Source organism: Cryptomeria japonica, chromosome 7 (genome assembly GCF_030272615.1).
Source record: "Cryptomeria japonica chromosome 7, Sugi_1.0, whole genome shotgun sequence".
Taxonomy (NCBI): Eukaryota; Viridiplantae; Streptophyta; class Pinopsida; order Cupressales; family Cupressaceae; genus Cryptomeria; species Cryptomeria japonica.
The window spans coordinates 576,405,848-576,431,571 of record NC_081411.1 but is presented as its reverse complement, the minus strand read 5'-3'; positions in this window follow the sequence as shown (position 1 = coordinate 576,431,571).

Below are 25,724 nucleotides of genomic sequence, written 5' to 3'. Positions count from 1 at the left end.
GTTCATTCTCCTTGTAATGTTTTGTACAGAAAGAAGTGTATTCATTTTTAAATTTGTGGATTCATATTTCCATACATCACAAGATCAAATTGAGATTCAATAATTTCATTTAAAAGAACTCTACCTTTTCCTTTTCTACCATTTTATTTTTTCCCTTTTCCTCTTTTAGCCATAATTTATTTTTTCTTGAGTCTTCAACCTATAATTTGGTTTATTCATATTTAAGAAACCTGGTTCTAACAACGGTATAATATTGTTTTGGAAAATTAAATTCAATAATAAATTATTTTAGCAAGAACTTGTAGAACCCAAATTTCTTCACAATCTTTTCATTAACATGTAAACCCAAAAATTTACAAATAGAACCAACAAATTTTATATATAATCCAAAAATTTCCTAGTTTATAATAAACTCATGAAATAAATCCAAATATTGTACATAAATAGTAGAAAAACAACAACAACAATTTAGATTGAAACTATTATTCTCAAACGCAAACAAAATGTAAATTTATACTAACTTGTAACAATATGTTATATCCTTTAAAAGCTTATTCACAACCTTTTAGTGAGATTTTCTTATAGGACCAAAGAGTTTATGTCCTTTTATCCTTGAATCCACATATTTTTCATCTTCTAATCTATGGTAAACCTAAGGTTATTCATCCCTAGACTTTATTACATGAACATAAGTCCTTATAATAATAATATTTAGTAAGAGATTTTTTGCATGAAATCAATGATACGAAAATGAATGTATTCACCCCTTCAAATAATTAAGATAAATGGTTCATAATGAATCCCACCTTGATGAGTAGTTTAGATCATGCATACACCAACTACATTAATTCTTACTAAATTTAAATATTGAGTTTTCCCTTTCTACATGGTCAATAATTTTTTTTCTTTTTCAATCTTGTTTCACTTTTGCATAGTTTGTAAAAAAATTGAAAAAAGGAACTTGTTAGCCTTAAAATTCTTTCCCTTGGTTAGATTCTTAACTTACAATTGATAAACTTCAAATAAACATGAAAATCAACTATTTCCTAAGTTTGAAGAGTATCATATTTTTCCTACACATGGAAAATGCTTTGGGGGGGACCCTTTCCCTTCTCCTCCTACACCTCCTGTCAATCCCAAAAATACTCCCATGTTGTGTTCTAAGGGTCCTACTTTGGAGGCTCCAGTTGTACTTGTTGGGGGCTCAGTAGATTCTTCCATAATCCCCATAGCTTCTTAAAAGGAAGGACATGAAAGTGCCTCTCAACTTGGTGGTAAACCTAAGAACAACAATGATGATAGTCATGTGGTGACTAAGAATCTGGAGCACAAGACTCCAAAGAGAATTTTGAAAACCAATCGGTGGGAAAATATGCTCACAGGGGATTTTGTGCTTCATAAAATTCCTGAAGTAATCCCAGGTTATCTACAAATAGTAGATGGAAAGGCAACCCTAAACCCTAACTCTATATTGGACTGTATTGTCTCAACCATGAGTTTAACTCTAGTGGGAAAGTTTTTCTCCTTCCATCCATCCATTAATATGGTTTGCAGCTAGGCTCCCACCAAATGGAAACTCAAGGGGAGTGTGATATCTAGTGTCATGCTTGGGAGGCTCTTTCTGTTTAAATTTACAACTAAATAAGATCTCATTGTGGTTCTTGTTCAAGGAACATGTTCTTATGGAAAACATCATTTTCCAATTTATAGATGGAAGTTATGTTTTGATCATGTTGTAGATCTAAATAAAATTGCACCTATGTGGGTTCGCCTCCTAGGTTTACCACTTGAATTTTGGAATGAACAAGTCTTTAAATGGATTAGAAACACCTTTGATCACTATGTGGCTAATTATGGGGTGACTAAAACTAAGACTAGGTTAGTATATTCATGCTTCTATGTGAATGTGGATAGTAACAAAACTCTCCCTAGCTTCATTTCAATGCAATCTAAGTTGGGAAGTTGGACTCAAGCTATTATTTATGAAAATGCTATAGTTTTATGCTAGAATTGGTCTAAGTGTGGTCATCTAATCTTTAAATGTAAATAAAATCCTAAGAAGCCTCAAAAAATGAAATAAAATGTGTTCCCGAAGGGGAAACTTCTTAGGAAGCAATGCATTCTCCCAAGGGGACATACCTATCAATAAGCCTCTAGGGGAGGATATTGGCAATGACTATTCTTTCAAAAAGGGGATTCTAAAAATTATGGAGACTCCAACTAAAGATATCAAGCCCCCAGAGGGGGGTAATATATGTACTCCTACCAGTGAGGTTCATCTTGAAGAGGGTGGAATCCCAACATGCTCTGGCTCTAGTTTGATGAGTAATTGTGTGCTATCCCCAAAGCATATGGATCATAAATAAGTGATCTCCCCAAAGTTACCAATTTCTCCCCTAGCCAATAAGGTCTACTTTTCAATAGGTTCCTCCTCTAGTGGGCTGATGTCACTAGCTAACATCTCAAGTACTCAACCTGAGGACAAAGATTGGACAACCTAAATGAGGAAAACAAGAAACAAGAATATAGATGTGGGGGTGGAATCAAAATATGGTTGACCATCTCAAAGATTGACAAGGAAAAAGGAAGTTGCAAGGGAGATTGCCAGTGGAAGATAGTGAACCCTATAATCTACATCCAAAATCTATAAATGAAGTTTCTAACCCGGAATATGAGAGGCCTTAATAACCCTCAAAAATAGTATTCCTTAAGGAATTGCCTTCTAGAGAATAAAAATGATATTTGTTACTTCAAGAAGTTAAAATGATCACCACTATCTTTCAAAACGTTGTTGACTATATTTGGTCAAGCTCTTGGTTCTTCAATAGTGATGCTACTAGAGCCTCCGGTGGTGTTGTCACCATGCACATGGGCTTCACTTAGTGAACCTAGGTTATATCACGTGTATTCATGGCATACTAAATAATCCCCATATTTTCAAAAATTATTGCCATAAACACCTTTTTTGTCACCCCCTCCCATTATAGACTAAATTAAAAACCCCATATTTTCACCAGATATTATATTTTTTCATTGCCTGAATTAACAACCCCCCTATTTTCACCAGATAGGAAATATATTGATCTCATTTTTTGGGATATTAAACCCCCCAATATGAATGTATGTGGTGTAATATTGCCTAGCCAATGAAGCCCCCATGTCACCATGTGGGACCCTCAAAATATTAGGGGGTCTCCTCTTAAGCTCTGCTAATAGTTTGTCTATAAGGCTTTACTTCTCCCCATGCCTCATGGTATTTGGTGAATGTTTATGCTCCAAACACCCGTTCTAGTAGGAAAATTGTTTGGGAGGATATTTTTACTCAAATTTTGAATGCTTCAAATGATCACTAGTTAATTGTGGGAGACTTTAATACCCCTCTATTCCCTTCAGAGAAACTAGGAGGGCTAGTAGACTACTCTGATAACATGTCAAATCTAGCCAATTTCATTAACTCTATGAGCCTTCTTGATAATTATGGGGGCAACTTTTCACATGGTCCAACCATAAGAAAGGGGACAATCTCATACAACTCAAGCTACACAAAATTTTGGCTTCATCCAATTGGGATTTAGGCTACAAATTTATCCTTAGGGTGTTTCCTAGAATGTGTTTTTATCACAACCCTCTTCTTTTAGAATGGGTGGATAAACCATTGAGAGGACCCATCTCATTATATTATGAAATTGTGTGGTCCTCACACCTAAACTTTAGGAATTGTATTCAAAGCTGGTGAAATACCCCTATCCAAGGTATTGTAATGTACATGGTGTCTTAGAGACTAAATATCGTAAGGAACAAAGTCAAACGTTGGAATAAATTCACATTTGGAGATATTTTCAAAAAGAAAAAGGAGATTGACACCAAATTAACAATGATACAATTAAAAATTGCAAATGGCAACTGGTCTAAAACCTCACATAAGGAGGAATCTATAAGAGGTGAAAGGAAAGAGAATTTGAAGGGGGAAGAAATTTATTGGAAATAGAATTCCTAGGTCAAATGGCTACAAGAAGGTGATAGGAATTATGCCTTCTTCCATAAATCAACTCTAAAACATAGAAAAAGGAACATAATTCAATCCCTAGTGGATGAGTTGAATGATATTGTCTTAGATGATCTTCAGTTGGGAAGTTGACCTCTAGGTACTTTTACAATGTATACAAAGATGGGTTAATTGATCACAATCTTGCTTTAGAGGATCAATTATTGCAATGTGTTCCTATGGCTCTGAGTTAGGATGACAATTCTCAAATAATGGCATGCATTACTATGAAGGAAGTCAAGTTTGATACATTCTCTATGGGTACTTTTAAGGCACTTTGATTGGATGTGTAGTGTCATAAAATTGTGACCCTAGCAATTTACAACTGCATTAGGGTCTAGAGAGTGCTCGGCTTGCAAAAACAGCTTCTTCCTTGGCCTCTGCATCACTCTATATGCACTCTACCCTAGAGAAAGGGGTAGGAAAGGGGCGTGGTGCCCCTATCCCCTCTTAGACAAGGGCATGGCACCCTTTTCCTCCTAGGACAAGGGCGTGGTGCCCCTATCCCTGCCCTATTTTGGGGCAGGACTTTCCTAGAGCATGCATTGTGGGTTGTGAAGTGAGCGGGAAAACTTCCTCGATGTCGGCCCGTAACGAAATTCAAAACCACCAACATGTATTTAAGGGGAATTCATCCTCTTATTTGCATAAGTGGAGATGACATAAGTTGGATAGGTTGAATTTGGAGAGATTCAAGTTGCATAAGCAATCAAGCATCTAAGCATTCAAGCATTCTTTTCCAGCATTGAGCATTCTCAAATCTCCCTTCAAGGCTAGGTGTTGCATTCAAGTCATGGATTCAACCATTGAAGAGGATATCCCTTTAAACATTCAATTCTATCAACATTTCTACTACAATCTCTCTTGAGGTGACTTACAATTCAGTCTTTCATTTACATCTACTTGCAAGTACTTTCTTTCATTACTTAGTTAATTCTAAAACTGGGGTTTGACCTAAAGGCAAACCCCCAATCCCAACACATGTCCCTCTCTTTTATGTGTGTAGGTTGCAGGTGCGCAGCTATACTTTTGGATTCGAGCTTCATTTGCAGAGGCGAAAAAACCCTTTTTCGTTTCGTGGATTTTTCGAAGGACCGTGTACATTCCCGCCACGGTCTGAACAACTTTTCCTCAAATTTGCAGGGTGACTTCGTCTCGACATTTTACTGCCAAATCCAGGTGCACATCTTCATCCCCTATTCCAATCTCAAGTTATAATCGATTCTTTGTCACTTTTGCATTACATAAGTCAATCAAATTCCTTTCCAAATCAAACAAAGGAAGAGGCGATCATCCTAACATTCTTAATTCATTCATAATTCAATCTATCATCTTTGTGTGGAGATTGAATCTAGTGAATTATCCCTTATCTTCCTAATGTAATGGTGAAAAGTGCTTGAAGGATAATCAATAGTGAAACTCTCATCTCTCTTTGAGGGAAAGGGTAGTTTTCCTCTTGATCTATCACTCATCATTTTTCCCACCATTACATTTTGGTGAACCCAACATCTTGCATGCTTTCCTTTGAACAAAATTGCATATTTTTCATTCACAAGTTTTAGATTTCTACAAACTTAGTGGTTAATTCATTAAAAACCCTAGTTTTTAAAATTAAAATTGAACTTGTGATTTGTAAAAATTGCTTGTGGTTATCTTAGATCTGAAAATTACTTTGTTTGTCAAATTCAATTTCCTTTGTCTTGTTCAATTTGCAATTAAAATTTACAAAATTGAGAGGTTACTTGTTAAAACCCTAATTTTCAAATATCATCAAACCCTAATTTTTAAAATTAATTGGATTTTATGTGAATTTTAAATCAATTTCAGTTACATTCAGATTTATAAACATTTTCCAAGGTGTCCCTATCCATTAGGTTTGACCCTTTTCAAAATTGCACTTCAATTCCTCTTTTTCTTCAAAACCCTAATAGGGTCCTATTTTCACATTTGTGCCTTAATTTCACCCATCTAAAGATCGTAAAATTTGCCAATTTTTTGGGGTTAGCTTTAAAATCATCGTAATATCCATCCCTGAAAATTTCAAAAAAAGTTGGTCGAACCATGTGTGTTCCCGCCACAATCTTCAGTTTTTTTCCCAAAATTTTGGGAGACTATTATGACTATATTTAATAGCCTAAATCCAAAAGATTGGCTGATTTTATCAATTTTTTATCCCTCTAGAATCAGATATACCTTCAAAATTCAACATTTCAACTTTCAAGAAGATTTTTAAAATTAAGTGGTATTCCCTTGGCCCTAATTTTAAAATTCTAGTTTCCTTTCATTTTTTTTGTAAATTGTGTCATTCCCTTTCTCCAACAAAGTTCAAATTCTGTAATCATTATTTTCTTAAATTTTGCATTACTCAATTTTGTAAGCTTTGTTCTACAATTCAAAATTTTAATTTTTCCTCTAGTGCATCAGTTTTACCTCTATTAGTCCTACCTATCCTATCCCTGTTAGACGAAGTATTAGAATTAAGGCTTCCCAATGTTTAATTCCTGAGGAGATGGAGCCTAATTTAAGTGACTTCTTTAATGAGGATCATGCTAATTCTTGTCATCCTAATCATGTGCCTATTCACCCCATTGATGGATCCCATGATGAAGAAGAACCTTTAACTAGGGTTTCTTTAGATCAAATTTCTACATTGGACAATCAATTTGACAGCTTTCAACAATGGATGTCCCAAGAATACCCTAATAGTGAAGCCCTTCCATTAATTGAAGGTCTTAAGTGCATGCTTCAAAGTGATAAGAATCGAATTGATATATTGTGTGGCATTGCACATATTGTTGATTCTAATGTCATGCCTATCAAGAGTTGTGTCGAAACCCTAGGTTACTCACAACCTTCAACACAAGTCAATTCCTCTATTCCTTTGACCAATCTTATGACTATTATTCCTACTTTCACATCTAACATCATGGCTACTTCAACTCAAACAGCCATTCCTACAACCATAGGTCATGGGGGCAATCCCTCTTCTTCACTTAATCCTCCATCGATACCTATGTCTTCCATGAGTATTCCTACTATTCCTCAACCAATTAGTGTGACATAAGGAGGCAATTCCTTTAACAACTTTATTCCTCCTTTTAGTGTCCCTTTTCCTACCCAATCATCACCGATGCCTACTTATCATAGTGTCCCACCACCTTATTCTCAGTCCATGCCTTCTTTCGACAACATTACACCACCTTCTCAATCACCTATGTTTAACATGAATTCTTCTACTGAAATGACAATTAACAATCTTGCTTAAATTGTGTCTTCCTTACAACAACAAATTACTTCTATGAGTCAATCCAAGTTTAGGGTGCTCACCTTTGATGTTGCGAGCCCACTTTCTCTTGATATTGTTAAAAGCGTGCCACCTAAACATGTTGAGATCCCACAATTAGAACTCTATAATGGAAAAGGTGATCCTCTTACACATGTCAAAACATTCCAAACCTTGTGTACCGATTTCGCTTATGATCAAAGATTGCTTCCAAAAATGTTTACAAAAACACTAAGGGATAAGGCCTTACAATGGTATTGCTCTCTTCCTTTTTATTCTATCACTTCTTTTAAATAATTAGCAAATTCTTTCATCCAACAATTTCAAAACAACATTGGTCCTAAAATCACTTTGACTGATTTAATGCATTGTAAACAACGTGTTAAAGAAAAAGTGACTTATTTCATTGTTAGATATAAGAATTTGTATGCTCAAATTTATTTTCATGTGTATGATAATGATATTCAAAGAATTTTTAATTTACAAAAAGATGTCAAGGAAAAGCTTCTTTTGTCTGAGTTTACTTCCTTTCCGCAGTTGTGCGCAACACTCTACAATTATCAATAGGTTATGAGTCAAATGGATCAATCCACTCCTATGGATCTGAGTGATAAGGGGGAGAGTGTTCAACAACCATTTGCGAAGTTCAAACCAACAAAAATCTTCATCAAGTTCAATGATCCAATCAACAACAACCATGTGAATGCTACAATAGGTGTGCCTCCTATTTTTAAATTTTTCCAAAGAGAAAGATAGTTTACTCCTTTGAATGAATCTTTGCATAGTATTATGTCTTTTTTATTGCATAGAAAGGTTATCAAACTTCCTCGTATAAAACAAGTTGATCCTTCCAAACTTGCATCTCCTTATTTTGAAAACAATTCCTTTTGCCAATTTCATCGTCATCCTAGTCATGATACTGAGAAATGTTTTGCATTGAAAAACAAGGTTCAAGACCTGATTGATAATAATACTATATATGTGGCAGGTGTGAATGATAAAGGAAATAAATCAGTTTCTCCTCCTAATTAGGATCTTAATATTTTCACTAATCCCTTGCCATCTCATACCTCTAACATTATTGAGATTGTGCATAATTCTCTCGCTTCTGAAGCATTCATCTATATGGCTCCAAATTTGGTTAATATGGTAGAAACACAAGATAGGCCTAAGGATCCTTGTATTACATTTGACCCTAGTGAGACCATTAGAGAACCTGATGGCCCTTTATACATAGTTGAAAAAGTTAAGGATATCCCTTGTCATGGTGCCCTTATTGATCCTTCTTGCATGGTTAATTTCATAACTGAAGAGTATCTTTTCACTTTGCAATTGCATAAACCCCTATATGATGCTTCTAATGTAGTTGTGAAGTTATTTTATGGCTTCTCTTGTCCTACTATTGGTTCTATCACCCTTCCTGTTGAAGTTCACAGTAGGTCCTTGGATGTTGACTTTGTTATCATACCTTCTTTTGAGCAATTCCATGTGAAGTTTGGCTTTCCTTGGCTATCTTCCATGAAGGCTACTTCTTCTCCGATACACAAGTGTCTTAAATTTCCTCACCATGGAGAAATCATAACCGTGAACCATGGCTTATTTTGTCCATCTGAAAGAAGCCCTAGTGTTCCTATTGATCTCTTTTGGCATAATCAATTTCAATCTCTTCCATCAAGGAGCGATGCTCTTTTGCAATCTTATCAAAAATGGAAGAATGATATGATCTTATCCTTACGTCAACCTAGATCTCCAACACTTAACATTCCTATTATTCTTCAAGATGAGGTTCTTCCCCTCTCGAATAGAACTAATCTCCCTCCTAAGGAAAATTGTCCACCTACTCCTATGGATGTGACTTTACCTTCTCTTAAGGAGAACAACAATTGTCCTCCTAAGGTTAGACCCATACCTCCTCCACATTATGGACTTGGTCTCCTTCCTACACCTAATATTCCTCATATCTATGGCATAGTTCCACCTCCTTCCTCTTATCAAGAGAAGAGGCCTGGCTCTCCTATTGTTCAACCAAAAAGACCTCAACCTAAGCCTTCCACTATAAAGGAGAGAACAATTCCTACTTCTTCAAATGTTCCTCCTCCTTCTCAACCTTCCACTAAGATTCGATGGAATTGTTGTATGAGAGAACACTAACGAAGATGTCATGTTCGAGCTTGTGAAGCTATCCCTCAAAATACTCAATCTCCTCAGACTCCAACAGTTGATATGATTTCCTTTTCTCCTAAGCAAGATGTTCAACCAACATCTCCAAATCATAAGTTGCATAAAACATGTGATGGTTTTACTCATATTCATGTTCTTGCTCCTCTTTCTTTAATCTTTGATGAAGAAATGGGTGAAAATGATTTTCATAATGGTAATACAACTCCTAATGCTTCTGATAGTGAGTATGAGTATGTTGATGTGGACAAACATTTATCGGATGAGTTTTCGCAAACCCTAATCCTAGCTCCTAGAATCGAACAAAGTGACTTACAACATGAGCATAGTCCTTGTTTGGGTCTTGTGATAGCTCCATCTGCTATGCTTGATATCACTCCTCTGGTATGTTGCTCGCCTTCCTAAAATAGTGACCAGCAAGATCAGGAAGAGGATGTTGTACTAGATTAGCAATACTAGCACTGTAGATCCTCTTTGTCTCTATTCTTTCTTTCTCTTTTGTGACCATTCTTCTATATTTATCCCTATTCTTCTATTGTTCCCTTAAATGTCTACTTAGGGATGATGCAAAGCATTGAGATCTTTTCTCGGTCTCTTTCATGTTGACTCAAAAGACATCCTTTCTTCCCTTTCTTCTAAGGTAGTGTCCTTCTTTGGGGAATCAATATTATTATATGCATATACATACATGATATACATGAGTTATGATACATCATACTAATCCCGAGGAAACTGACACTACCTCGTATTTTGTGTTCATTATCCTTGGGTTTATACCTTGATTGGGGGCTAAATATTTGTGATAACGTGCTCCCTCTCTTCTCTCTGTCTTGGGTGTATCCTACCTTAAATCCATCGATCCCAATAAGGCACATGTGATCACTTTAATGTGGGGGCATACACTCCATTCATACTTTCCTTCTTGTGGTAATTAGAATTACTTAGTGAACTTTGCTTTGCTTTGTAATCTTTTTATCCTTGCTTTCATGACTCATAGTGAAGGGAACTTTGCTACTTGAAATCATGGTTCTCCCCATCTTGATCTTCCCTTTTACTTTGTCAATCAAAGTCGTAAGATCCTAAGTCCATAGGGGGCTTGGTGCATCTTGCCTCCTTGACATAGTGAAATTCTTTCAATCTTGTTTCCTTGTACTTTACTGACAGTATTGGCATATGCTTATACTCCCGCTAAAGTGGGGGCTAAATGTAGTGTCATAAAATTATGACCCTATAAATTTATGACTACATTAGGTTCCTCACGCATGCGAACTCGAATCCTCTAGCCTGATCGAAGACTGGAGAGTGTTGGGTTTTCGAAAACAACTTCTTCCTTGGCCTTCGCATCACTTTGTGTGCACTCTTCCCTAGAGAAAGGGGTAGGATAGGGACGTGGTGCCCCTATCCCCTATTGGATAGGGGTGTGGCACCCTTGTCCTCCCAGGACAGGAGCATGGCACCCTTGTCCCTACCCTATTTTGGGGTAGGACTTTCCTAGAGCATGCATTGTGGGTTGTGTAGTGAGTGGGAAAACTTCCCCAATATCAGCCCGTAATGAAATTAAAAACCACCAACATGTATTTAAGGGGAATTCATCCTCTTATTTGTATAAGTGGAGATGGCATAAGTTGGATAGGTTGAAGTCGAAGAGATTCAAGTTGCATAAGCGATCAAGCATCCAAACATTCAAGCATTCTTTTCCAGCATTGAGCATTCTCAAGTCTCCCTTCAAGGCTAGGTGTTGCATTCAAGTCAAGGATTCAACCATTGAAGAGGAGATCCCTTTCAACATTCAATTCTACACAAGCATTTCTACCAACATTGCTACTACAACCTCCCTTGAGGTGACTTACAATTCAGTCTTTCATTTACATCTACTTGCAAGTTCTTTCTTTCATTACTTGGTTAATTCCAAAACTAGGGTTTGACCTAAAGGCAAACCCCCAATCCCACCACATTTCCCTCTCTTTTCTATGTGTAGGTTGGAGGTGCGCAAAGGTACTTTTGGATTCAGGCTTCATTTGTAGAGGAAAAAAAACCCTTTTCGTTTCGCAGATTTTTCGGAGGACCGTGTACATTCCCACCATGGTCTGGACAACTTTTTGTCAAATTTGCGAGGCGACTTCGTCTCGACATTTTTCTGCCAAATCTCAAGTTATAATCGATTCTTTGTCACTTTTGCATTACATAAGTCAATCAAATTCCTTTCCAAATCAAACAAAGGAAGAGGGGACCATCCTAACATTCTTAATTCATTCAAAATTCAAACTATCATCTTTGTGTGGAAATTGAATCTAGTGAATTATCCCTTATCTTCCTAATGTAATGGTGAAAATTTCTTGAAGGATAATCAATAGTAAAACTCTCATCTCTCTTTGAGGGAAAGGGTAGTTTTCCTCTTGATCTATCACTCATCATTTTCCCCACCATTACAGGTTGATTTTCCCATAGCTTTCTTCTAGGAATGTTGAGATATTGTGGTGTATGATTTAACTATGGCAACTAGGGGCTTCTTCCACATTGGTAAGATCTTTTAAAAAATGAATAATTCCTAAAGTCTCAGACCCCTTGCGACTTTTAGAATTTAGACCTATCAATCTGTGTAACATAGTTTATAAGATCTTTTTTAAAGTCTTGGTCAAAACAATTAAACCAATGATTGATATAATGATTAATAGGAGTTAGAAAGAGTTTGTCCCAAACAGACAAATCCTTGATGATGTGATTTCAATTCATGAGATAATTCAGTCAATGGATAGATGCCACTTTCTAAGAACGGTCCTTAAGCTTGACATTTCCAAGGCTTATGATGGGGTGAGGTGGGATTTTCTCATCTCAAATCCCTAAGCAATATGGGGTTTCAAATCAATCTATTAGATCTAATCAAGGAATGTGTAGCCTCTATGAAATACTCTATTCTAGTTAATGGAGTCCATAGGGGTTTCTTTGATGCTAAAAAAGGGCTTAAGCGAGAGGACCCACTTTCCCCTTACCTTATCATAATAGTGGTTGAAGTTTTGGGCAAAACTTTCTAAATATGGTGTAGAATGGATTTTGTGGGGTGTTAAGGAAACTTAAATCTATCCCACCTTTGGTTTTGCAACAATTAATGGATGATACCATCTTGTTTGGTGCAACTTTAATTATGGAGGCCAAAAGGTGGAAATTATTTCTGAACTAGTATGCCAAAACATTGGGACAACACAGTAATTATGATAAGAGAAACATATACTTATTCCATATAGGGGATGGAATTTAGTGAAAGATCATACATATTATAAGTTTTCATAGTGTGTCCCTCTTCAGGGTCTACTTAGGCCTACCCCTGATGGTAAAGGAGGTTACTCACTCATTTTGGAACTCTATCTTGGAAAGACTTCAACAAAAGCTTGCAGGGTGGAAAGGTAAGTTGTTAAGTAGTGTGAGGAAATTACAACTCTTGGTTGCATTCCTTTAGGGGATCCCTACCTACTTTCTCTCCCTCTTTAAAACCCAAGCATCCATTGCTGAGAAACTAGAGAGAAACCAAAAAAACTTCTTGTGGACAAGGATAGAGGAATAAAATCAAATGGATATGGTTAATTGGGAAAAGGTATGTTGCCCTAAGAAGTTTGGAGGACTTGGGTTGAGAAGAATCAACTTACTCAATAGGGCACTTTTATCCAAAATAGGATGGAATCTTTCATAGCACAAATCGGAATGGACTAGTTTTATGAGTGTTAAGTATCTCAAATCTAAAAAATTTTGCAAGGCCTTTTCCACTCCTAGATTCCCTAGTGGGTCTAGAATTTGGAATAATATCATCAAAAGTATAAATTTGATCGCTATAGACATAAAGTGGCAAATTGGTGATGGGAAGATGATCTACTTCTAAGAGGAAAAATGGTTGGGAGACATGCCCCTGGTTACGCATCCCAATTTCAGAGACAAAAAAAGGGCTCACACCCTTTTTGGATCTCGAGTGATATACTTAATTTCACCAACATAAAGCTTGGACAAACATTGTGCAATGTTGTCAGATCAACCACATTTACTTCAGTTAGCTTCCATGCTTCAATAGCTCTTACAACAAATCAAAATCCTACTCCTCATGAAGGAGGATAAGATTTTCTGAACCAAAAATCCAAAGGGCAATTTGTTAGTTAAATCAACTTACAATTTGTTGATAAAGGAGGGTACACATATGAGATTGTGGAGGAAATTTTGGAACCCTCAACTCCTACCTAAGATCAACTCTTTTTGGTGGATGATTATGTACAATAATATTCTCACTCTAGTTAATCTCATTAAACATAGATTTCAACTCCCTAATAGATGCATCCTTTGTAGGAAAGAGCAAGAATCCATCCCCCATATTCTTGTACATTGCTAATTTGCTCATGATCTATGGGGTTAGGTTTTGCAAAAATTGGATGTGTGTTGGTATATGAATATATCCCCCCCATCCCTTACTATGGATTGGATGCACCCTTCTCTACATCCCCTAGTGGTGGAACTCTGGAGACAAATCTCGCCTCACCTATGTTAGAGTATCTAGAAGTAAAGAAATAATAGGATTTTTAGAGAGTAGGAAAGATTTGTGGAAGAGGTGTTTATCAGCTTTGCCAGACTCCTAAAAGATATCATATTTGTCCATAGATGGAAGTGTCCTTATTACCCCCCCTCGCAATTTGATGATAAAATAGCCAGGAATTGGAGCTTTCCTAAATCCTATGCTAGATTTGAAAACTCTAAAAGGATTGAGAGAATGAATACTCATTGGCACCCTCCTAGGTCAAGATGGCACAATTTGAACTTTGATGGTAGTTGAGCAGGGCTTGATTGTTGCGGGAGGAGTAAATTAATCTAGCATAGGTGCCTTGGTGGCACCTTACATGGGTAGTCAAGAGGAGGGTACTAGAAACCAAGTTGAGGGAAAGGCTCTTCTTTGGGGGATAAAAAATTACCTCTCAATTGGCATATGGGTTTTGGATATTGAGAGTGATTCAAAGCTTATTGTAAATTCTATCAAAGGTGATAACATGGCAAGATGGACAATAGATGGGATTATCAGTGATGTTTGAAAACTACTTCTAGGGCTTAACACTTTTGAAATAAGACATAGATTCAAGGAAGGAAATAGTGTTGTGGATGCCATGGCAACTTTGGACTTGGGTATTACCAACCTTAGATGTTAGAGATTAAGGGAGTGTCTACCCACAAATGCTCAAAGACTCCTTATATAAGATAGAAAATCCAATCAATATGATTGAATAATGAAAAAATAGGCGGTTTAGATTCTAGGAGTCATTCTTTGTTTTCTCTTTTTGGCATAGAGGATGGGAAGTAAAGGTGGAAAATTTATATTATTTAGGTAGGAAAGAGATTTAAATTGCTTAAATGCTAGACGTAATAGTGGGGTTCCTAATAGGACTAGTGGTCAGGTGAGTGGCGTGGAGCTGAGGTGGTTGGGTAGCCTAAGGTGGACTAATAACCAGGTGTACAATAGGGTCAAGTGGAAAAAAGGATGGGACCCTCATGGTAGTGGGTTGGTCTACCAAGGGGTGGAAACTAATAGGCCGATGTGGATGCTCTTCTGATGGCCCACTTGGAAGAAAAGGTATCACCATGTGTGCAAGGAGCTAAGTGTTAGGTGGATGATGTCTACCGAGATGATGTGGAAACAAAATCCATGATACTGCATGCCAAGTTGGATAAATGGGTGGGGTCACCTTTTTATCAAAGGATTTATGATGCTAAGATGGTTGATTCATGTATGGGACGTTCATGTGGCCACCCTAGATGGCAACTTAATGAGTTTGAGATATTATCATCTTGCATGCCTTGAGGCAATTGAAATGACTATTAAGAGAAAATATAATGTCTTTTTAATGGTTGCCTTAAAGATTTCTATTCCCCATGATAGAAAATTTCATTGTAATATTCATGTTGATTCGAAAGGAAAGCATTAGCACATTTGGGTTTTATGGAAGGCGTCGTTTAATCATTACATCATGGTTGGCTTATTTTAACTAAGGCCTTTAATGTTAAGGCTATGAAGATTCTTTTAACAACTAACCCTAGACTTTGGGAAAAATAACAGGCTAAGTTTCTAGTTCTCTGTGTTACTATGGAAACTTTCACTATGGGTGGGGATAGGGTAAAGATTGAGCCCTGCGCTTGAGTTGAGTTCAAAGGGAATAACACTATTTCATGTATCTATAAAGGAGGGGTGGCTTCATTCATTGAAAGGATAAATGACTAATGAAAATTTATCTATTCAATTTTCTAAGCCTTGGGTTGATAGGAGGGTTACTATGGGGGGAGTTTCATTTGAATTCAATGAGGTCATTGAGAAAGCAATGAGGCTCTCCACAAGGGAGAGAAAATGCAAGAAATAAATTAGGGTTATGGATAGCGACAGATTATTCTCTTAAGCCAGAGAGAGGGAATCCTTCTTCTATGTGTATCATTTGACTTAGCCCAATTTTTTAGGAAGGATAAGTAATCGACCAAGCTTCATAGTGGATTTTCTTGTGCTAAATTGTTGGACCCTTGGAGCGTTGTTTGTCCAATGTTTATGCAATTATTTACCTTAGAAGGAAGATTCAAAGTTTATTACTATCACCATCTTCCTCTACTAAATCATTTTTAGAACCATGCCCTTCTTTCTCTTTCATTTTTTCTACTAAATTCTCTTGAAATTTCTATTCATGACACTTTATATTTTACCAAAAATCAAGGTAGGAAACCTATTCCCATCCATCAAGGCCTAATTGTTTTCCTGTACCACTTCCACTTGGCCCTTTTCCCACCAAGACAACTATCAGTTACTGAAGCCCCCAAAGCCCCTAAAGCTCCATGCTCTGACTCACTCCCCACTACTACAATTCTTGACTCCTCGAGGACTAGCAAAAGGAAATGCCTACAAATTCCTTCTATTGCTAAAGCCCTATATTTTCCTGGCCCCTGTCTACCCCCACCCTTGGCTTGGTGGCCAAAGATAAACTCTTAGCTTTATCTCTAACACAAAGAAGATAAGGAAACGCTAGAGACCCTCCGCCAAGCTAAAAAACACAAAATTACCATTCAAGAAGTGGTTAGTGATGTGGAGGAAGAGGGTGCCAAAGATGATAGTAAGAGGGAAAGCGCTAATCGCAAACAATTGGCTGATTGAGGAATAACCAGAGGAGGAGGAAGTAGCTAACAATGAGGATGTAGTTGAGGATGAAGATGAAGAGGAGGATGACACATGGAAGGTAGAAATTTTGGACAAACCAACTAGTGACAACTTTGAATAGAGTGGTAAGAACAAACCCTTGGACCTGACCAAATATTGAATGTTGTAAGAGGTTGACAACTAGCGGGGGGAGAGCAAGCATAATTGTGTCAATTCCAGGACCACAATAGAGGAATTAGAGGCCCTAAGGAAGAGGGTGATGGAGATAGAGTAGAAGATGATCAACATCCCCAAGTTTAGTATGAGGGTGGTGTACAACTCTGCCACTTCCTTGTGCTTGATGCAAAAAAAAAGTCTTAGGCAAAAATGCTTTCAATGAAGGGAATTACAAGGAACTTTTCAAGTTCCTTACTGATTAGACTGTATCCATGTGCACAAATAGCCACTAGTTGGATGGTTTTAGCTTTCTAGGTCTTTCGGTTTATGGTGTTAAGACTTTTATATCATTTAACTATATGGTTAAAGACTCTTTGTTGTTTTTATATTTGTTGTTAAGTTGTTGTCAATTTATGTGCTGTAAGTGTTAATCTTGTTGATGGGCTATTAGTGTAAAGAGTCAACACCCTTATTTTGTTGCTTTTAATATCAAATACTATTTCCTAAATTTTATGCCAAAAATGGGGAATGAGATGATAATATCTCCAACCTATGAATGGTCACATAGAGACACTATAGTAATATTAATTTAAAATTTTAATATATGTATGTATGTATGTATTTGCATGCATACATACATATAGATCAATTTTATTACTAATACCAATTTTAATTTTAATAAAGATATTGTATATGGTGAAAATGGATAACAACAATATTGAAAGGCTAAATGAATTCAACCACAAAACCCTAGCCTAACAACAACAAAGATCCACCATAACATATGAAGATTACCTAAGACAATGCAAATCAAATGAAATCACAAAGATTATACCATCACATGTCCAATAGGGTTTGGATCTCCATTTTTCCTATCTCCATTGATCTCGCTTGATATATTTGCTCTCAGATTTTATATGTGCACAAGAGCTCAACAAAGAACGGAAATGTGGTTGCAAGTAGGATCACATATGAAAGTTCAAATGCTAGGATGCTTGATTAGAATGTGTATGTCCAGGGGTTGAATGCCTAGGGTTGATAATGAAGGAAGCATCTCCTTATATAGAAGACACTATAAGAAATGGAGGGATAAGATTGAGAGGGTGTACAAGATAAATGGTCGGCTATGATTAGAGGGTAGGTAAAAGAAATAATAAAATAATGAGAAGGTAGGTAGTGTATGAATTAAGAGATGAATGACATGTGTCATGGGTGGAAAAGGTTAATGAATTAATTAAATAAATAAAGATTTATTTAATTAATAGAAGAACTGGGATCAATTAAATAAATAAGATATTTATTTAATTTAGGAAAAGGACAAATTAAATAAATAAAGGCATTTATTTAAATGAGAAATAAGGCTAGAAGAGGATAAATGAATTAAATAAATAAAGATTTATTCAATTAATAGAAGAATTAGGCTCAAATAATTAAATAAATAAAGATATTTATTTAATTAGACATGACAATTTTAGGTGTCTACATTTTACCCCTCTTTGAGACAATGCAGCTTGTCGCGTTGTTTCAAAGAAGATAATATGAACTGATACAAAGTTGCCCCAAGATGGGAATGATATGCCCCCTCAAGAGATTGGATGAAAATGTCTGGAAAGATCGTAGACAATCTCTCGATAAGAAAGGAAGGCTAGAATGGACTAGCCGAATAGAGTGACAGAGTCACGGGATAAACAAGACTGACTTGGGAAACGAGGGGTAGGGCTAGAGCAGGCTATAAGATAGACCACAAGGGGAAAACATCCTCATTGTCATCCACACATCCAAGAGATCAGAGTGCAGAGAGAGAATAGAGTAGCAGCAGTCAGCAACGATGGCATTGGTGCATAGATTCGATCGTGTTCGCCGATATCAGAGGCCAGCAGATGCAGGAGAGCCGGTGAGTACCACAAAACCTCCTTGTACTTTGTCACATTAAATGTTGTCATAAATGCATGTTAGGTATAGCAATAAATGCATGTTTAGGTATGTCCACCAAGGTCAAAAAAATGCCAAGGCACATCTGTGCTGGTGCCAAGCGCGTCTGGGTTAGCTAGGGGTGTCTGTGTTTGTGCCAGGCGAGTCTGTGCAGGAAAAGGCGTCTATGTCAAATGCGATCGTGTCTGCGTTGTGCAAGCACGTTTGTGCTATGTGGGCATGTCTGTGCAGAGCAGGCACATTTGTGCAATATGTAAGTGTGTTTATGTCATGAAGGTACGTTTGTGTCTTCTAGGCCAAATCGACAGTTTTGTGATGAACATACGTTGTCGATTGGATAAGGTGCTGAGAGGATACACTCAAGTAGGTCCTCTAGGGAAGACTAGAATAGCAGATAGGGCTAGGATTGACAATTCTCTGATAGAACATACGTTTCCAATTAGGAAACTACTCAAGAGGATACACTCAAGTATAGCCCTAGGTTAGGACAGATCGAGGCACTTTGTGATGAACAGTGAGTACCAAGACATAGTACTTTGTGATGAATAGGGAGTACTAATATGAGCAGCACTTTGTGATGAACAGGGAGTACCACTAGGATAAACAGCAACACTTTGTGATGAACAGTGAGTGTCACTAGGATAGATCGCCATATGATAGATATAAGCACTAGGATAATAAGCAGCGTTTTGTGATGAATAGTGAATGCCACTTTAACTGACACAGTTGATTTGCTTGACTGCAAGAGTACCTACCTATGCTGGAGTCACGGGAGAGATTCCCATAGACTCAGAGTTTACGACTAGAGCTGACATTTGAGGATAGAGCAGCTATTGAGGTTATGGGCTTGCGACATATTCCGTATGTTCCTGAGTTTCAAGCGAACATGGGGTTGTTGACTGCGCTAGCTGAGAGATGGTACTCAGAGACTTGTAGTTTCTATTTGCCGATGGGTGAGATGACAGTCACCTTAGAGGATGCTTACAGGATTTTAAGGATACCGATCGATGGGGAGTTGATTCCCTATGATCGAGACGGAGACAGGGATGCCCTGAGATGAGTGTTTCAGGATCCAGGATTGGAGATGAGAGCAGGACACGTGGCATGGGATACCATGACACAGGCATGATTGGCATTACCAGAAGTACTGGCAAGAGTGATCAGTGGGTTTCTGTGTCTAGATAGGGCAACATGAGGGTTGGTTGTGGGTTGGGGGAGCACATTGGAGACACTGGTGACATAGCATACCAGATATGCCTGGGGACTGTGCGTGCTGGCACATTTGTACTATGAGCTTCATCAGTTTGTATACCATGGATCCGTAGGATTGGGCTACGACGTGACATTATTGTAGGTATGGGCTTATGAGCATCTGCTGGTTACCCGACCAATTCATTTCAGAGGCAGGGGCCATGGGTGCAATTTTGTGCATTTATATGATATGATTACATCTTAGCCACGGATCGGGAGATTGGAGTATTGGCGTTCGGTCATCGATGAGATTGACATTGTGGTATGGAGACCATACTGAGAGTGTGAGGAGTGGGAGGATGACGCAGTGGAGCTGTCGTATACATTCAGGAGTAGGTATCTAATTGGGCGGAAGCCCTATGTACTCGAGAGGCAGTTGGTGGATAGGGTTGGCAGGCAGTTCGACAGGATTCAATGGATGCCATGGGGTTCCAGGATGTATGCTCGGATAGTGAGGGATCAGGCACACTTTGGGTCGTTATTGTCATATGATCAGGCAATGATGCAGCTGGTAAAGATGATTCCCTTGCCTTGGGATATGTGGCCAGAGATAGAGGATGCAGGGATGGATGCAGAGTATACTGCATATTAGGTTGAGCATCCATTTCCATGACTCGCAGACCTAGGGGAGCAGCTAAATGGAGATGGCGGGGGTGATGAGGATGATGATGGAGATGGCGGAGGTAGAGGCCGATGGAGGAGGTGGGGTATGATAGGAGAGAGGAGAGTGGCTCCGCAGAGAGAGGGTGGGGAGGAGAGACAGGCTCACATGGTGAGAGGCAGAGGTGGATTGCCTTTACAGGTGCTAGTAGCACAAGGTCCCAGATAGGTACAGGGACAAGGACAAGGGCAGGGGTAGCCACAAGAGCAGCCACAAGTATAGGGGGAGAGGAGGAGAATGAGCTATTGGAGTTGAGGGAGATCTTCTAGGGATAGGTAGATGAGATCTAGGATCTCAAGCGAGAGAGGGATAGGCTTAGGAGACAGCTGAGGGACACTGACCGGGAGAGGGATTAGGCTATCTAGCGCTATACAGATGCTGAGACAGCACTGAGGGTAGGGAGGCAGGTGACAAAGGACACAAGAGCTAGATATGCTTATGTTCTGCGAGTTGGGGTGGAGATAGGCTACTGGAGAGACCTATACTATGGAGTTGTGCCACCAGAGCAGCGGGCTAGGAGCTTTCATAGACCATCGCGGACCGCGATGACCATTGGAGGGAGGGACAGGAGACAGGCATCCAACGGTGGGGTCATGGGTCCTCCACCACCACTAGACAGAGGGGACGGGAGAGATGATCTTGGGGTGGGTCCTTCCAGGGCTCAGACTCTATCGAGGCCAGGCGGCTCCAAGGGAGGGAGTTCATCATAGCCTTAGAGAGCTCCCTATGTAGCAGTTTTGTACCATTTTGTATGATGATGTAGACACCTTCAGGTGATTGTAGCCATATTTATTTTGACATCATTGTATCATGACACTTTTGATTATATATATATGAGATTCATCTTTGTGGAAGCTATATGCATGTGTACCTATGTGATGAGATGTTTCATGATGTATGTTTCTATGTGATGGTTATGATATGGATACAAATATGTACAAAATGAAATGCAATATTTTTTATTTTTTATGTTTTTAATATGTTATGCATATGTGAATGTATGAAATGCAGATGATTATGATAATGCAAAGAACTATTTACATGGTGAGAATGTAAAATGTGCTAACATGTGTTGTGTGCAGGATGTGATGTAATTGTGATATCTATATGTATGTATGAAATGCTTAATATGTGGTAATGTAGGTGCAACTACATGAAATGCAAATGTTTTTGGTGTGTCATTATCCTCAGTCATGTGATAGCAGGCTACACGGACTCAAGAAGGATGATGAAAGTCAATCAAGAAAGGGGGATGGAAGATAGAAGATATGAAAGTGAAAGAGCTTCTTGTGCATTATCATCATTGAGCTTTATTATGGCAAGTAGGTTATGGCAATCGAGAAATATGTTCGACCCAGAAAGTCATTGTACCCGTTTGCATGGAAATCAGACAGTTGCAAACAAGGAATGTCCCAGTTCACACTAGACTCTTAGTGCCCTCATATCCTTGGACAAGTCATAGCATTACTAAGAGACAATCTACATACAGCAAAGAAAAATAGGTGATGATACCCCATCCTTGCCTTTCTAGTCAAAGACATCCTAGAGATAGAATCTCTAGTCAGAGACATCCTAGAAAAGCTAAAAGACATGTCACAAAAAGATAAAATCAAAATAAAACCAAGACTCGACACTAATGTCCACTGAAGTCCTCAAGTTTAGTGTCTCTTGTCACCTATATAAGTCTTATTTGATTGTGGTCACAATGTTTACTTTCACAAAAGGATAGATAGCACTGAACCATAATGTTGTCTGAGCCTGTTGAAATATTTGATTTATTGAAGCCCATTATTGTTGTTGTGTCTCATCTGAAACTGATTGAATCCATGAAATTGATACTTTATTGCGGATCGGCGATGCAAGTGTTTCTCTATTGTGGATTGTGTATGGATAGACTGAAGAAAACTAGAAGAAACTGTACTCCTCAGAATGTGTGATGTTCTCAGCTCCACACCCATCACTAGACGTAGGATTTGCCTTAGCCACAGATAGGAGCTGATTTATTATGGATGGAAAGGGGTGAAAAGGAAGGATTATTAAGAATGGCTAACCAATCTTGGGTAGATCAATCACAAGCCATGATGGGAATGTGTAAATTTTATTATGAATGGATAGGTTGTGAGTGTGTGCTAAGTGAAGAATGAAATGAAATCCTGAAGGAAGGAGGAGCAACGTCTCTACACATGGCGTCGATGACCCGATTTTCACCATGGTACTTGCCCAAGGCGCCACCAAAGTGGTTTTCACCGTTGGACAAAAATGTTTTTCTGTTTTCCAATTTTTTTTTGTGTCACAAGGCGCCTATTTGCCAGGTTTTCACCAAGTAACAATTTTTTATTTTTATGATTTTTTTGTATTTTTGAATTTATTTTTATTTTTTTGTATTTTTGAATTAGGATACTCTGAAGAGCTATGTGTAAAACCTGCGAAGGTGCATGTTGTTGATAGGATCCTCCAAAGTTTCACCCTCTGTGGTTGAGAGCTGATATGCACCAGATCCATATGTTGTTGTCATGATGTAAGGACCAAGCCAGTTTGGTTTGGACTTGCCCTTCTTCTCTCTGTCTTGCTGATTTTTGGGGTTTTCCTTGAGAACTAAGTCACCCACCTCGAATGTGTGAGGCTTTATCTTATGATTGTAGTTGCATTGTTCCTTGATTGAATGATGTGTAGCTTGAGTGACTGTCTTCCTTGATAAAAGAACTGAGATAGAATTACTAGTGTGTAGAGGACATAGGCCCGTATGCGTGTCACCTAAATAAGTTTTGGCATCCCTGATAACAAAGGATGTGCGGAACAAGTGGATGAGTTATGAAGGCTTATGATTGTGAAATGAAAAGAAGTGAAAGTAGGATAGCATGATGGAGACTTAGGATCAACAAGTGTTATTTTTGACTTAAAATTTTAGAACTTTTTCCCCCAGTTATTTTGATATTAGGGGAGATCAACTCTTGTTCTTTTTACCTCATAGGATTTTTATCCTTGACTTTGATTTTTGCAGAGTCCAATAGCTTTTGATTTTGATTTGGACTAAAGGCCTTTTCTTTATTTTTTACTTTTAGATTTTTCTTTTCAAAGCTTGATTTTTGATCCCCAATGAGTAAGGGCGTTTGTAATTCTTGTTGATCCAAGTCTGGAAGTGGAGTGGAATGAGTGAATGAAATGGTAAAGCTATGTGAGTTCTCAAGAGGGTTGGCAATACACTCAATAGATTCTTTGTTGGAACCATTCTTAGGAGTATTGATATCAAGAGTTTCTTGCATCACTAGAGGAGATTTGCATTCAGACTTAGTAGCCACAACACTAGGTGGTTCACACCCAATTCCATGCAAATTGTTTATAGAATGTTCCTGTCTACTGAATACCTTAGGAGATAGTGGGAGTTGATCAACATGAAAGATATACTCACCACATCCTAGGTCTTTAACCTTGAATTTTTCTTTGAGCTCTATTTGTTTTGATGTAGAAGCTTTCAAGGATTATGGATCAACGTATGCTGATGAAGGAACAACTTCTTGATTGACTAGCATTGTTATTTTTGATCTAGGTCATAGATTGTTGCAATATATGAATGGATTTGGGTCAGCTTTGATGGTCACTTCAACTCCATTGTGTGGAAACTTGATGCATCGATGATATGTAGATGGTACTGTGTTGATCTCATGAATCCATGGACATCCTAGCAATATGTTGTATGTGAGATCCAGGTCTAGTACTTGACAAACCACATCCTTTGTAACTAGCCCAACTCTGAGAGGTAAGGTGCCTGTGCCTTTGGATGAACGCTCTTTATCATCATATACTTTGATGGTAATTTTGTTTGTAGAATTCACAGCTTTATCAGAATATCCCAATTGTTTAATAGTGCTCAATGTACAAATGTTTAGACCTACTCCTCCATCTATCAAGACTTGTTTTATTCGATGTTTGTGTAGGAAGGCTTCGATGTGTAAAGGTGCATTATGTGGTTGGCTCATGAAGGTGTCGTCAGCTTCTGTGAATGTAAGGGAGTGTGGAATGGAAAGGTATCCCACCATGGCTTGAAACTGGTCCACGTTTAGATCAGTAAGGATAGAAGTGTCTCTCAAAGTTTTGTCAAGAATGGCTTTATGTGTAGGGAATATGCGTAAGAGATCAAGGATTGAGATAAGCACAGGTGTCTTCCCTAACTGTTCTACAAGGTCATACTCAGGCTTGGTTGATGAGGAAGCAGTGTTTTTAGTTGGAGCACCTTGCAAAGTGAATTTACCTCGATGAGTTGTAACATTACATTTAGAGGTAGGTTCGGAAGAAGATCCAATGCCTTTTAGGACAATCTTGGGTCTTTGGGTAGAAGTCTCAGGCGTTTTATCCTTGATGATAATGGTAGAGACATAATTGTCCATTGAAATGTGATTGATAGTTGAATCACAGTTATAAGATGCTCTGGTATAGTTGGATTTGTCATCTGTGGCTTTATCTTTTCCCTTGTCATGCTTTGGAAATGGTTCTTTAAATATTTCATGTTCTTGGTTGGGTGAGTGTCCTTCAATCTCAATGTCACCTCTATCAATAAGATCTTGTATGATGTTCTTCAGCCGATGATAGTTTCTTGTTTTATGGCCCTTGCTCTTATGAAATTCACAATACTCATCATCATTCCACCAATTTGGTTTAACCTTTGGCTCATATGGAGGCAGATCTGGAATCGTTATTATTTTGTTTGCCACTAGCTTCTTGAAAACTGACTCTAGTGGTTCTCCCAATGGGGTGTACTTCCTTTGTGATTTGAAAGTTGTTTGAGTATTCACCTGATTGTTTGTAGAGCTTGATCCAGAAAAAATGATTTTGTGTCGTACTGTATTGGCATCCACAACACCATCATAGACTGTGTTCTTGTTTTTATTCCAAAATCTTGGCTTGTCTTTTCCTTTAAAGTCCTCTTTGTTTTCTTTGAATATTTTTATGCCTCCTTGTTCAATTAGGACTTTCTCTATTGCTAATCCTTTTTCAATGTTGTCTTTGAAGGTGGACAAACAAGCTTTTCTTAGGTCAAAACCAATGTCTTTGTTAACATTCTGAG